This window comes from Geotrypetes seraphini, chromosome 4, assembly GCF_902459505.1.
Source record: "Geotrypetes seraphini chromosome 4, aGeoSer1.1, whole genome shotgun sequence".
NCBI lineage: Eukaryota > Metazoa > Chordata > Amphibia > Gymnophiona > Dermophiidae > Geotrypetes > Geotrypetes seraphini.
This window is the reverse complement of record NC_047087.1, coordinates 300,376,263-300,390,633: the sequence shown is the minus strand read 5'-3', so window position 1 is coordinate 300,390,633 and position 14,371 is coordinate 300,376,263. Positions and strand designations below refer to the sequence as shown.

Genomic DNA, 14,371 nt, shown 5'->3' with positions numbered 1-14,371 from the left:
CAAATCTTAAGCATGTAAAAATAACTGAATTAGCCCGAGGGCCCAGAAACATGAAAATCCCAATTTACCTCTAAAGTTACTCATGTGTACTACTGCATTAGTACACGTGGATGGGGCATTTTCGATAGGTCGTCTAAGTCTGAGGTTGGACGTTTGGGGGTAAGACTTCCACAAAACCAGTAGAAAAAAATGTTCATTTTCAAAGCTGCCAGACGACTATCTTTTATTTTCGAAAATGACCTTTGCTTAAGTTTGGGTCCTTAGGACATCTATCGTTTTTTTTAGTCATTTTCAAAAATAAAAACGTCCACAAGAAAAACACACAAAAGCGAGTTTTGTAGACGTGCCCAACTAACGTGTCTGATTGTGACAGGGGAATCCCCACCAGCTGAGCCGGTTTCGAGGATCCCTGCCAGCTCAGCTGATGGGGATTCCCCCTGCCAGGATCAACTGAACAAGCAGGGAGATTTCTCTCTCCCTCCCAGGCATTGATCCCCTAGCTCCCTCCACAGTGAGGTCAGACACTACAGCCCTTCCCCCCAAACATCTCTTGACATCACTGACAGCACTGGCAACATCTCACATATCACCTGACACCCTGAAAGCACTAGCAACACCCTCCCACATTACCCGATAACCCCAACAGCACTGGCAAAACCCCCATCACCCAACTCCCTGACAACATTGGCAACACCCCCCCACACACACATCACCTGACACCTCGACAGCACTGGCAACACCCCCATATTACCCGACTCCCCGACAACATTGGCAATACCCCCCCTACACACACATCGCCTGATGCCCCGACAGCACTGGCAACACCCCCCCCCCACATCACCCGATACCCCTGACAGCATTGGCAACAATCCCCATATCACCTGACACTCCAGAAGCACTGGCAACCTCCTCCCCCCCCCCCTCCCAACACATCACCCGACATTCCCGTATCTTGTGCTGCAAAATCAGCAAGAGGGAAGCCCGCTCCTGCCTAGAGGGCTGCTTGCTGTGAATGGTGGGCCTTCTCCCTCCCACTGCATCTTGGGATGCAGTAGGAGGGGCCTAAGGCCCTGATTGGCTCAACATTGTGATGTGCTGTCGGGGGTATCAGGGGTGGGTGATGTGTGTGTGTGGAGGGGGTGTTGCCAGTGCTGTTGGGAGTGTCGAGGGATGTTGGCAGGAGGAGTGTACTGTGGGAGCTCTCTGTAGATGGGGTTGGGGGATCAGTGCCTGTGAGGGAGGGAGGAAGGGAGGAATTTCCCTGCCAGTTTAGCTGATCCTGGCAGGGGGAATCCCCATTTATGGGTGGTGGGAAGTGGGTCAGTGACCCCTGGGGGAGTAAGAAGGGATCATGCCTTAATCCCTCCAGTGGTCGTCTGGGCAGCTTTGGGGCACTTAGACGCAACTAAAGCAGGTCTAACTGCCGGTATCTAAGCTCCCTCTAGGAAAGCTTTGATTATCACTGCAGAATGTCGAGGCTTAAGCCTGCCCGTTTCCCGCCCATAACATACCTTCCAAAACACCCCTTTGAGCTATGGACATTCAGCAGTTTAGAAGTGCTTCTGCATGCCCAGAAAGTCGGGTCTGATTATCGGCACTTGGATGCCCCTGCTATTAGGACATCCAAGTGCCGACTTAAGCAGGTTTTTGGACGTTTAAAAGTTTTGATTGTGCCCCCCACTGTATCTAAATGAGCTCCTAAATTTACACTTTTATGTTTGTATCCTAAATATAGGAGCAACCAAAACAAAACTGCAGACTGTGTACAAGATGCAGGCAAATTTTAATATGACAAGAACACAATATATAAAACCCTTTTACCAATAAAGGGACCCGACACGGTCCGTGTTTCGGACAAACCTTCGTCAGGGGTCCATGGTAAAATAGGGGGGCTAAAAAATGTTGGCTTTTTCGGCGAACTTGATACACACAGGCATCCCATCGAGATTCTTCATTTTTTTGTGGCATTTTTTAGCCCCCCCCTATTTTACCATGGACCCCTGACGAAGGTTAGTCCGAAACACGGACCGTGTCGGGTCCCTTTATTGGTAAAAGAGTTTTATATATTGTGTTCTTGTCATATTAAAATTTGCCTGCATCTCGTACACAGTCTGCAGTTTTGTTTTGGTTGCTCCTGGCTGATTTTTTCTGCAGATCTTTTTTGGATCCCCTTTTTTTGTTGTTGTGGATCCTAAATATATGCATATGCTCTAATTGTGGCCACACATTGGATCTTTTTTTTTTTCCCCCAGCTGAAAATTCATCTTCATTTAAGGGATTAAAAGTGATGCCTATACATTTGAACCTGGCAAAAACAGAAGAACAAACTCCACAAAGCACGACAAACACGTGTGGAGCCCTTTTGCTAAGGCGCGCTAGCCGATTTTGCGTGCGCTAAATGCTAATGCGCCCATTAAATTCTATGGACGTGTTAGTGTTTAGCGTGCGCTAAATCATAGAAACATAGAAATAGACGGCAGATAAGGGCCACGGCCCATCAAGTCTGCCCACCCCAATGACCCTCCCTATCTATCTTTGCGGACAGATCCCACATGTCTATCCCATTTGGCCTTAAAATCAGGCACGCTGCTGGCCTCAATAACCTGAAGTGGAAGACTATTCCAGCGATCAACCACTCTTTCAGTGAAAAAGAATTTCCTGGTGTCCCCGTGCAGTTTCCCGCCCCTGATTTTCCACGGATGCCCCCTTGTTGCCGCGGGACCCTTGAAAAAGAAGATATCTTCTTCCACCTCGATGCGGCCCGTGAGATACTTGAATGTCTCGATCATGTCACCCCTCTCTCTGCATTCCTCGAGTGAGTACAGCATAGAAACATAGAAATAGACGGCAGATAAGGGCCACGCGCCATCTAGTCTGCCCACCCCAATGACCCTCCCCTACCTTTCTCTGTGAATAGATCCCACGTGTCTATCCCATTTGGCCTTAAAATCAGGCACGCTGCTGGCCTCAATCACCTGCAGTGGAAGACTATTCCAGCGATCAACCACCCTTTCAGTGAAAAAGAATTTCCTGGTGTCCCCGTGCAGTTTCCCTCCCCTGATTTTCCACGGATGCCCCCTTGTTGCCGCGGGACCCTTGAAAAAGAAGATATCTTCTTCCACCTCGATGCGGCCCATGAGATACTTGAATGTCTCGATCATATCTCCCCTCTCTCTACGTTCCTCAAGTGAGTAGAGCTGTAACTTCCCTAACCGCTTCTCGTATGGGAGATCCTTGAGTCCCAAGACCAACCTGGTGGCCATTCTCTGGACTGATTCCAGTCTCAGCACATCCTTGCGGTAATGCGGCCTCCAGAATTGCACACAGTACTCCAGGGGTGGTCTCACCATGGATCTATACAATGGCATAATGACTTCAGGTTTACGGCTGACGAAACTCCTGCGTATGCAACCTATGATTTGCCTTGCTTTGGATGAAGCTTGCTCCACTTGATTGGCAGTCTTCATGTCTTCACTGACAATCACCCCTAAGTCTCTTTCTACTTCAGTTCTTGTCAGGATCTCGCCATTTAGGGTGTAAGTCTCGCATGGATTTTGACTTCCCAGGTGCAAGACTTTGCATTTTTTGGCATTGAAACTGAGTTGCCAGGACCTAGACCAGCGCTCCAGTAGAAGTAGGTCATGCGTCATATCGGAGAGCGCACTTTAGTAAAAGAGGGGAACAGTGGAGATGATCACAGGGTACTGAAGAAGCCTTTAACTGTAAACTTTTCTCTGATTGTCCAGCACCTCTAATTGTAAACCGCCTCGAACTATTATGGCTTTGGTGGTATATAAGGATAAAATTATTATTACTATTATTATTATTTAATTCAAATTCTTTGAACAAGTCTCGCTATGGCCACGTTTCAGCCTCTCGGTCAGCGCGCACAAGTGCTTCTTATGGTTGATTTGAGTGTTTTGACTTATGAGCACCTCCATCATACAAATACAGTGGTGCCTCACACAACGAACTTAATTCGTTCCAGGAGCAAGTTTGTTATGCGAAAAGTTCGTTATGTGAAACGCGTTTTCCCATAACAATACATGTTAAAAAAAATAATTCGTTCTGCAGCATAAAATATGCTAAGATGACATAAAAAAAGATAAATTTGTCAAAATGGTGAAAATGGTGGTCTTGCTGAGGCCAAACTCTTTGACGAGGTCACACTGTTTTACCCCACATTCACTCCTTCTAATTATTTCCCGTTTCATTTCAACAGAAATCACCTTCCTGCTTTTTTTAGAAGCCATGATATATAAAAAATATTGAGTTTATCTTAAAAGGACGACTGTATACAGTGAGAGAGGGCAGTTAAGCGCAGTGACTAACGACTGCCTGCGCGGAAGGATGCAATACATCGGCAGCTCGGGCGACTTCGTTGTGTGAAACGAAGTTCGTTGTGTGAAGTTCGTTGTGTGAAACGAAGTTCGTTGTGTGAATCAAGACATGAAGTTCGTTGTGTGCAGCGTTCGTTGTGCGAGGCGTTCGTTATGCGAGGCACCACTGTAATCCTATTTTGGATTTACAAAGACTCCTCAAGCAGGCCGTAGAGGCCGAAACACGTGCGTGTCGAGCCGTCGCACAAGACTTTGTGATTTGATGAATAAAACTGCACACCAGCCATACTTTGGACCTCAGCTGATTTTTGTTGGTTCTCAGCTTCTCGGCCTGCATCTTTGTTGGTGTTTGGATTTTCACCTTTGTCGTAGAGGTTCTGATTTGGCTTCGTTTCTACAGACCATGCACTAAGGCCACCATTAGCACACAATCAGAAATACTACAAGTTTAAAAAAAAAAAAAAGTCATTTTTGACCGCCACACCGGAAATGGGCTTAGCGCTCAGAAAAGGTCCACTAAAGGATGCCCTAAGCCCATTTACTATCACAAACTTGGAGCCCCTTTTATCAAACTGGGCTAGAGGTTTTTAGCACGAGCCGGTATGATACAAGGGTTCTTTCATAAATAATGCACACTATTGTTTTAAATTTACATGTTTTATTTTTTTTTTTCAAGTATTTCTTTACAATCCTTCAATATAGTCTCCCTGCTTTGCAATGACCAAGTCCCAACACCCGGGAAGCTTCATTATTCCATCCAAGACACCATTTTAGTTCAGTTGCCGAATGGCTCGGGTACCGGCGGAAGAAAACTCTTCCAGAGATGTAAAACGATGTCCAAGCATAGGTTGTTTCAACTTTGGAAAAAGGTCGAAGTCTGGTGGACTCATGTCTGGATTGTAGAGAGCATAAGGTAACACCTCCCAGCCGTATTCACGTAGTTTTTCAAAGACGAGTGGAGAGCTCCATCTTCCCCGTGAGCAAAAAAATTTTGACAAGCTCAATCAAAAGTCAAACAAATGATTTTTGCATATGATCATGAAGGCATCATCATCACAGACAAAGTTCCATGTGGAAGAAGTGTCACAGCAGTGTATTATCATGATTTTTTGCAAAAAAAATGCGCAGAAAAATGCACAAAACCCGACCTCAGTTGTTCTTGGCTGGGCCACTCATTCTTCAAGACAACGCTCGCCCGCACATAGGGAATGTTATCATTGAAAAACTACGCAAATACGGCTGGGAGGTGTTACCTCATGCTCCCTACAGTTCAGACATGCAAGATTTTGCTCATTTAGAACAGTCACTACACTCCCGCAGCGTCAGAGAGAGAAGAATCATTGGCTCAGTTGTGACGTGTGTATACTGTATGTACTTGTTACAAGACATTGCTTGTATATCAAGTTAAAATTTAATAAAATGATTTGCTTGTCTTGCAAAACACTTGCAAACCAAGTTACTTGCAATCCAAAGTTTTATTCCTCTTAAGCGACTCCTCTTATGCGACGCTCTCTTAAGCGATGCTAAAAAAAAGTATGAGTGAAAATCTGTATTCCTTCCCCCTCCCCCAACTTACATCTCTAGTCACTGTTTCAAAATCTAAAATTTGCAGCTAGTTGCTTAATTTCATCTGTCCACTGGCCTTATCTCCATTCCCCTTCCTGTTATCACTATTTTATTTTTATTTTTTAAATCCCTTATACATCTTTTACAAAGAGTTTCATCTTCCCACTCGCAAGTTCCACTGTTTTTCCCTCTTAATTATCCCATTTGCTCCTACTCAGTCTTCCATCCCACTCAACTTCAGGCGCATATTTTCAGATTTCTGTAATGGTCAATTAGTATCCGCTGTTGCAATGTTTATTACCCTTTTCCTCCCCCCCCCACCCCGACCCCGCTTTCAAAACAGTCTCATCTCCTTTCAAGCAATGAATCAAATTTTCTAGACAAAGAGAGAGTACATCATAGATAAAGAAAAATCTATTGACTTACAGCAGCTTTTCACTAAATCCCCATGAAATATAGAACAAGAGAAAAAAATAATGCCAGCGTGGCCAGTCTACTACAAATGCTGGGGGGGAGGGGGGGAGGCGAGGGGGGAGTTTCATTGCCCTAGACAAAGAAGAAGCTGAAATAATAAATACAAAAGATAAATCACAAAAATAAAAAAGAGACAAAAAAGGGGGCCAGGATATCTATATTTGCTGGATGCTCTAGTTCACATTTTCACTGCAGGATCTGATTGCAAACTATATCTCCTGTGTTACCTTTATGCATGCATATAAAAGCATAAAAACAGAGTTATCTATTTTCCCAGACTTCAGTACAAAGTCCCTGCGGTCTCCCGATTCCGGCTTGCTTTACCGTTCTCATCCAAAACTCCCAACAATGGTCCAGCAGAATAATTCAGCTGCACTGTTTACAGAAGCGGGGGCACCAAATATCATTTTAACTACTCTTAACTCTGCCTGCTTGCTTGATTTTCGAGTGCTTTTTTGGCTACCTTTCTGCAGAAATTAAATTTTATTAAACATTATCGTTTCTCCGGGGACTCAACAGCATCCTCATATCTCTTTAATAGCAATCTCAGTTACAGGAGTGTGGTGCACCTGTTTCCAAGTCTCTCTGTGCCTTCTGGAGTTTGTCTGCAACCGGGAAAAATAAACCTTGTGAGCCCTCCAGGAATAACAATGTATGTGCCCAGCTGTACACCATTACAATAATCTTTATCAGTGGTGCAGTAAGGGGATGGCGGGGGAGTGGTGCCCCCCCGCTTCTTTCCGATCTCCTCTGTCATGTGCTTGCTCTCCTTCCCTCGTACCTCATTAAGGAGTCCTTTTACTAAGGCGCGCTACCCACTTTAGCACGCGATGATTAGCGCCTGCAAAATGCTAACGCGGCCCTTGCGTGCTAAATGCTAACGCATCCATAGGATATAATCGTTAGCGTGCGCTAAATCGGCCAGCGCCTCTTAGCAAAAGAGGGGAGGGGTCATTTTCCCAGCAGGAGCTGCATCACGAGCTTGCTGCCCGAAACGGTGTTGGCGCTCTCTGACGCCACTCCCGGGTCCCGCGCCTAAGAAGTGACCTCGGAGGGAGAGCCGACATGACGAAGGGCAGCAGGTTCGTGGTGCTGCTCGTGCCGGGTACAATTCAAGAGGTATGGGGGAATGGAAGGGGGGGGCACATGCGTAGAAGGGAGGGTCGGATAGGATTTTGGCGATCTAATCTATCAGGCCGATCAGTCTTCCTCTCCCCGACGTCAATTCTGCCGTCGGAGAGGAAGTTCTGCCCAGCCAGGCAGCGATTGGCTGGCCCGAACTTCCTCTCCGACTGCAGAATTGACGTCGGGGAGAGGAAGACTGATCGGCCTGATAGATTAGATCGCCAAGACAAAGTGAGTCCTGGGTGATCGACTCACTTTGCCTTGGCGAGCTACTGGCGCCCTTGCCTTAGAACACTGCCTAGGATCCTGGGGGAGCCCGGGCCCCCTGTCAGCTCCGGGCCCCTGAATGCAGGACTGGTAGTACTGCCCTGATGGCGGCCCTGGGTTTGAACCCATAACCTCAGGGTGCTGAGGCTATAGCTTTAACCACTGTGCCACTCTAGAAATCAAAATGTAGTAAAAGTGAGCCAAGTATAGAACAATTAAGCCATTGTGATATCACTGATGAGCAGTGGCGTACCAAGGGTGGGGGCGGGGGGTGCGGTCCACCCTGGGTGCCAGCCCTAAGGGGGTGCTCCCGGCCTTGCCATTCAGTGCCCCCCCACCCCCGAAGGACCGCTCGCCCCACTGACCTTACTGCACCACCTATGAAGCAGCCCGCAGCAGGATCGCGACGTCAGCGATCCCTGAGCTGCTTGGGCGCTGCTTCCTGTGCCGCGGTCCCGCCCCTCCTCTGACGTCAGAGGAGGGGCGGGACCGCGGCGCAGGAAGCAGCGCCTAAGCAGCGCAGGGATCGCTGACGTCGCGATCCTGCTGCGGCTGCTTCATAGGTGTTGCGGGGAGGCCAGGGGGGCGAGCGGTCCTTCGGGGTGGGTCGGGGCATCAGGCCTTCAGGGTGGGGCGGGCGGGCAGGCAGGCTTTCAAGGGGGGGGTGACAGGCAGGCAGGCCTTTAAGGGGGGAGGCAGGCCTTCAAGGGGGAGGACAGGCATTCGGGGGGTGTGCAGACCTTCAAGGGGTGCAGGCCTTCAAGGGGGAGGGACAGGCCTTCAAGGGGGGGAAGGCAGGCCTTCAAAGAAGGGACAGGACTACAAGGGGGTGGGACAGGCCTTCAAGGGGGGACAGGCCTTCGGGGGGGTGCAGGCCTTCGGGGGGGTGCAGACCTTCAAGGTGGGACAGGCCTTCGGGGGGGTGCAGACCTTCAAGGGTGTGCAGGCCTTCAAGGGGGGGGACAGGCCTTCAAGGGGGGGACAGGCTTACAAGGGGGGGACAGGCCTTCAAGGGGAGGGCAGGCCTACAAGGGGGGGGACAGGCCTTCAAGGGGGGTGCAGGCCTTCAAGGGGGGACAGGCAGACCTTTAAGGGGGGAAAGGCCTTTGGGGGGGACCCTGGTTTAGAAGTACACGGAGGGAAGGGGGTGTTCAAAGAGACGTGCATATGCCAAACTTTGGGGGGGGGAAGAAATAATGGGTCTGAAAATAGAGGAGAGGGAGAGAGATGATGGACCATGGGATTTAGGGAGGGAGGGAAGGAACAGAAAGGGAGATAAATTGGACACAAGGGATGGTGTGGAGGAGGGATAGAGATACTGGATAGGAGGGTAATTGGGAAAAGAAAGGGAGAGATGGTGGTCTCTGGGGTGGTGGGGAAGGAGGGAGAGATGCCAGATGAAAGGGTAGTTAAGAAAAGGTGGATCTGTGGAGGGAGATGAAAAAAAGGAAAGATACCAGACTTCCTGGGGAGGGAAGGGAAATGGAAAGAGAGGACAGAGTTGGCAGATGGATGGTTAGCATGCAGAAAGAAGAAAGAAGGAGACCCTGGCAAGTAAGTTATCAGAAGAAAACCAGAGCTTTGGACCAACAAGATTTGAAATATAACCAGACAACAAAAGGTAGAAAAATTAATTTTATTTTCTGTTTTGTGATTACAATATGTCAGATTTGAAATGTGTATCCTGCCAGAGCTGGTGTTGGACTGCAAACGTGAGCTAGGATTTAACAGAGAGAGGAAAAGTCCTTTTTGTTTCTTTATTTTATTTACACCACAGCGCCAGTGTGGTTAGGAGAAGCCAAAGGGGGTGAAAAAGCTATAAAACCCACCAGGAGTTTTGAAAAAAATCACCCAACTGGGCAGGAAAATCGAATTGAAAAACCAATTCAATAGGCTGAATCGAATCGAAATTTTTTTTCCTGAATCTGGCAGCATTAGTTTGCGCTACTGTCTTAGACTTTAGGACCTGGAATTGGGGAGAGATGGCATCCTAAGTACTTTATAATGCAAGTGAAACGAGGATTTGGTCAGACTTTTGAAGGGTCTGCAGAAAAAAAATATTGTATAGGCCGGGGACATGAGACAGCAGGAAATGGGAACTTTTATTCCTTCTATTTTTGTGAATGGAAAGGCTGAGGATGTCAGAGAGTTCAGTTAAAATATGTGCTTTATAAGAAAATATAATAGTGTGTTTTATAAAGTTTATAGCATAGCTGGCCTACCCAGTGAGGTGTTCCTAGTGGTGGTGGTGGCAGCGTGTCCATGTGTTGAGAGGAAGAGGTGGTCTGGGAAATTCTGCTGAGCAAACTCCGGGCCTATTTCCTCCCCCCAGTTAGTCCACTCCACTCAACTGGTTCACGCACTGAGTGGGTCTTTGGGTGTTGTTTTGGGATCTCTTCCAGTGGTTTATCAGTATCTCCTTCTGGTCCAAGGAAGGAAACTTTGTTATCCTTAGCATTGACCTACAGAATATGTTTGTAACAGTGCTGCTTGTGTGGCATTAGGCTATGTAGTGATCGAAAGAAAAAAACAGACCTTTGCACATTTTTGCACTATATGGTGGGTGTATGAGGAGATTCACATTTCCTGCACAGCTAAGTCCATGTGAAGTTACCTTGTGCTGTATTTGACATCTAGCAAGGTCTCTGTTTGAAAGGAAAGATCTAAACTTAAAAATGAAGTGGCCAGAAGTTATGGTAAAAGCAGATAGTGTAGCTGGTTTTAAGAAAGATTTGGACAAATTCCTGGAGGAAAAGTCCATAATCTGTTATTAAGACATGGGGGAAGTGTCTGCTTGCCCTGGATCGGTAGCATGGAATGTTGCTACTCTTTGGGTTTTGACCAAGTATTAGTGTCCTGGATTGGCTACCATGAGAATGGGCTACTGGGCATGATGGACCATTGGTCTGACCCAGTTAGGCTATTCTTATGTTATGTTCTCATCTGTAGGGGCCTTTGTTTTCACTTTTTATTTTAATGTATTTTTTTTCTGAGAACTTATCAGTGTTTTTTATAATGGGAACAAAAATGGAAGAGAATTAATGTGTGTGGAATTGGGGGGGGTAACTAATTTATTCAGCTAAATAATTCAATCCACCTCAACCAGACATAGGAGAAATCACGCACCATTCACACACCCTCCAACCAAAAACGTCAAAAGAAAAAAACTGTTCGACAACCTCCTAGCCATTCGAGCTGCAACACTCGACCCCCAACTCTACAACCTATTGACCTCGACCTCAAACTACAAAACCTTCAAAAAAGAAATAAAAACCCTTCTATTCAAAAAACACATAAAACCGAACTAACACAATCAGAACTGTCCCAAACATGACCTGCAACTACTCCATATGTACTTCTGATGTCATGACAATTCAGACATAATTTATGTTATGTTATGTTTGGAATATAAGAAAATTTCACTGCCTGTTTCTATTCTGACCATTTATTCCGTTTCATGGTCATTACAAAAAATATTTTTTTACATGGGGGGGGTCAAAAAATGATGGGCCCCGGGTGCCACATATCCTAGGTACGCCACTGCTGATGAGGTTGGCTCTTAGGCATTGGTGGAATGAGGCATTATGATGTCACAATACCAGCTCTGGTTATCAGAGGCTGAAACGTTTCACACTATTTATTTATTCAATTTTCTATACTGTTTTCCCAGGATAGCTCAGAATGGTTTATTTGAATTTATTAAGCTACTCAAGCATTTTTTCCCTGGTGGGCTCACAATCTAGCCAATGTACCTTGGGCAATGGGGGGGGGGGGAATTAAGTGACTTACCCAGTGTCACAAGGAGCAGCGTGGTTTTGAACTCACAACCTCAGGGAGCTGAGGCTATAGCTTCAACCACTGTGCCATCATATAACCTTGGGACCAAGGAACTTGTTTACCAGTTGACATGGTATTACTTGCTAAGCCGTCATTTCTTTGTCGGTTTGTTGTGGCTCTCAATAAAAACTGCTAGAACATAAAAAAAAAAAAAATCCCTTTCATCAGATCAATGAGAAGCAGCACAATGGCAATGGATTTAAACGTCACAGAATAATATTTGGTCTTAGACACTAAAGGGAAGGGGAAGGCAGGCAGCTGTGATGAGACAGTAATACTTTACCATTGAAAGGTCCTGTCTCTAATAATGGATGAGAAATCCAATGCCTCTATTGAGTCTTTTGTGTTGGTTTCAAGGGCCATTGTTCATCTAATAGAAAGGTATCACCTACAGATTGTCTGTTGCTCCATATTTCCACATATCTAAATGGACTAACATGGCAGCCATAATTCTTTGCCTCAGAATCTTATAATTAACTAGTCTTTAAGCCCGTTACATTATCGGGCGCTAGATTAGATGTGTGTGTCTGCCTTTCTTTCTTTCTGTCTCTCTCTCTCCTTGGCCGCTGTCTGTCTGTCTGTCTTTTTTTGCTATCTGTCTCCTTGGCCGCTGTCTGTCTTTTTTTCTGTCTCTCTCTCTCTCTCTCTCTCTCCTTGGCCGCTGTCTGTCTGTCTTTTTTTGCTGTCTGTCTCCTTGGCCGCTGTCTGTCTTTTTTTCTGTCTCTCTCTCTCTCTCTCTCCTTGGCCGCTGTCTGTCTGTCTTTTTTTGCTGTCTGTCTCCTTGGCCGCTGTCTGTCTGTCTTTTTTTGCTATCTGTCTCCTTGGCCGCTGTCTGTCTTTTTTCTGTCTCTCTCTCTCTCTCTCTCTCTCTCTCTCTCCTTGGCCGCTGTCTGTCTGTCTTTTTTTGCTGTCTGTCTCCTTGGTCGCTGTCTGTCTGTCTTTTTTTCTGTGTGTCTCTCTCTCCTTGTCCACTGTCTATTTTTTTTCCCTTTCAATCTCTCTCCCTGGCCCCCTGTCTTTCTGTGTGTTTCTTTCACTCCCACATACGTGTCTTTCAGTGTGTGTGTGTGTGTGTCTCTATTTCTGTCAGTCTGTCAATGTCCCTGCCCAATTTCCCACCTACCTTTTTTTTTTTTAATCACGCGTTGTGTTGGAAAGGGCAACCGGCACACAGGAAAGTAAACCGCCTCATAGCTCCCAATGTGCGCATACGCCAAACGCGCATTTGCCGCACGCTCTAACATTTCTCTGCCGGCCACGGAGCTACAGACGCACGGAGCCACGAAGATTGAAGTGCGCATGCGCTAAGGGTATTATTATATAGGATGTTAGCTTGGAGGAATATATTACTTTGAGCTTTTATAATTCAACTGTAGAACTGCTTAATGCAAAATTATTATTGGCTTTTATCTGGTTTAGCTCTGATTTCAGATGATTAAATTATAGCATATGAAAATGTAGAGAGTTTAAAATTAATTTGCATATTTAAGCTATACTTTACTAAGAGGGCAGTTTCCTAACTCTGGTAAAATAATGCATTTTACCACAGCAAAATTTAACACAGGTTCGTAACTTCTGTGACAGATTTCCTTCTGCGCTGCTGCAATCAGAAACATCACATATTCCTTGTTTCAGCAACACAAAATAGTGTGCTCTAAATTAAGCCTACATTATTTAAAAGGGCTTAGTAATCTGTTAGTGCTTCCACCACCCCATGACCCACCCCCCCTCCAAGACTCCATCAGACACTCTGGGTGTCAGGTCAAAAGCGCGCCGGGACAAAGGCGCGCGCAGACAATTGAGCGCAGCGTGGAGGCACACGCCGCAGAAAATTACTGTTTTTAGGGCTCCGACGGGGGTGTGTGGGGGGGAACCCCCCCACTTTACTTAATAGAGATCGTGACGCGTTGTGGGGGCGCTGTGGGGGGCTTGGGGGGTTGTAACCCCCCACATTTTACTGAAAACTTCACTTTTTCCCTGTTTTTAGGGAAAAAGTTAAGTTTACAGTAAAATGTGGAGGGTTACAACCCCCCAAACCCCCCACAACGCCGGCGCGATCTCTATTAAGTAAACTGGGGGGGCTCCCCAACAAAACCCCCCGTCAGAGCCCCTAAAAACTGTAATTTTCTTTGGTGCGCGCCTCCGTTTTGCGCTCAGTTGTTGGCGCGTGCCTTTGTCTTTCGCGGGGTTGTCTATGAACCAACACTCTGCCCTGCCCTGAATCCAGATCCCACCATCAAATACTCCTCAAATCTTAGACATAAGAGCGACCATACCTCCACCCTCACCCAACTTCGAATTCCAACTCGGACCCCACGAAAAAAAACCCAGAATAGACATGCTTTGGAACCACTTTGAACCTCCAAACTGGCACCAATTTCTAACCCTGTACAACAAATATAGTAAATCAAACTGCCTACTGGACATATGTCCTTCCAAGACCATGAAAACTGCCACATTAGATTTTAAAAAGGATCTATTTAACTGGGTAACAACCACTCTCACGGAAGGCACATTCCACGAGGAAATGGGACATATACTAATCACACCCATCCCTAAAGACCAAAAAACCTCATTAGCCCTAAAAACCAACGACAGACCCACAGCGAGCATCCCCTTATTTACCAAGCTTCTTGAAGGATTGGTCAACATGGAGCTAATGAACTATCTAGACAAATTTAGCATACTAAATGAACATCAATCAGGATTCAGAAAAGGTTTCAGCACTGAGACAGTCCTAGCTTCAATCCTAAACCACCTAT

At 46.3% G+C, this 14,371-nt stretch overlaps 1 protein-coding gene across 6 annotated transcripts in view; it reads right to left on the bottom strand.

Moving 5' to 3' along the window:
* SORCS3 (sortilin related VPS10 domain containing receptor 3) overlaps positions 1 to 14,371 on the bottom strand; it is a 1,299,528-nt gene that overhangs the window by 152,667 nt on the left and 1,132,490 nt on the right. The gene's annotated exons all lie outside the window — the stretch shown is intronic.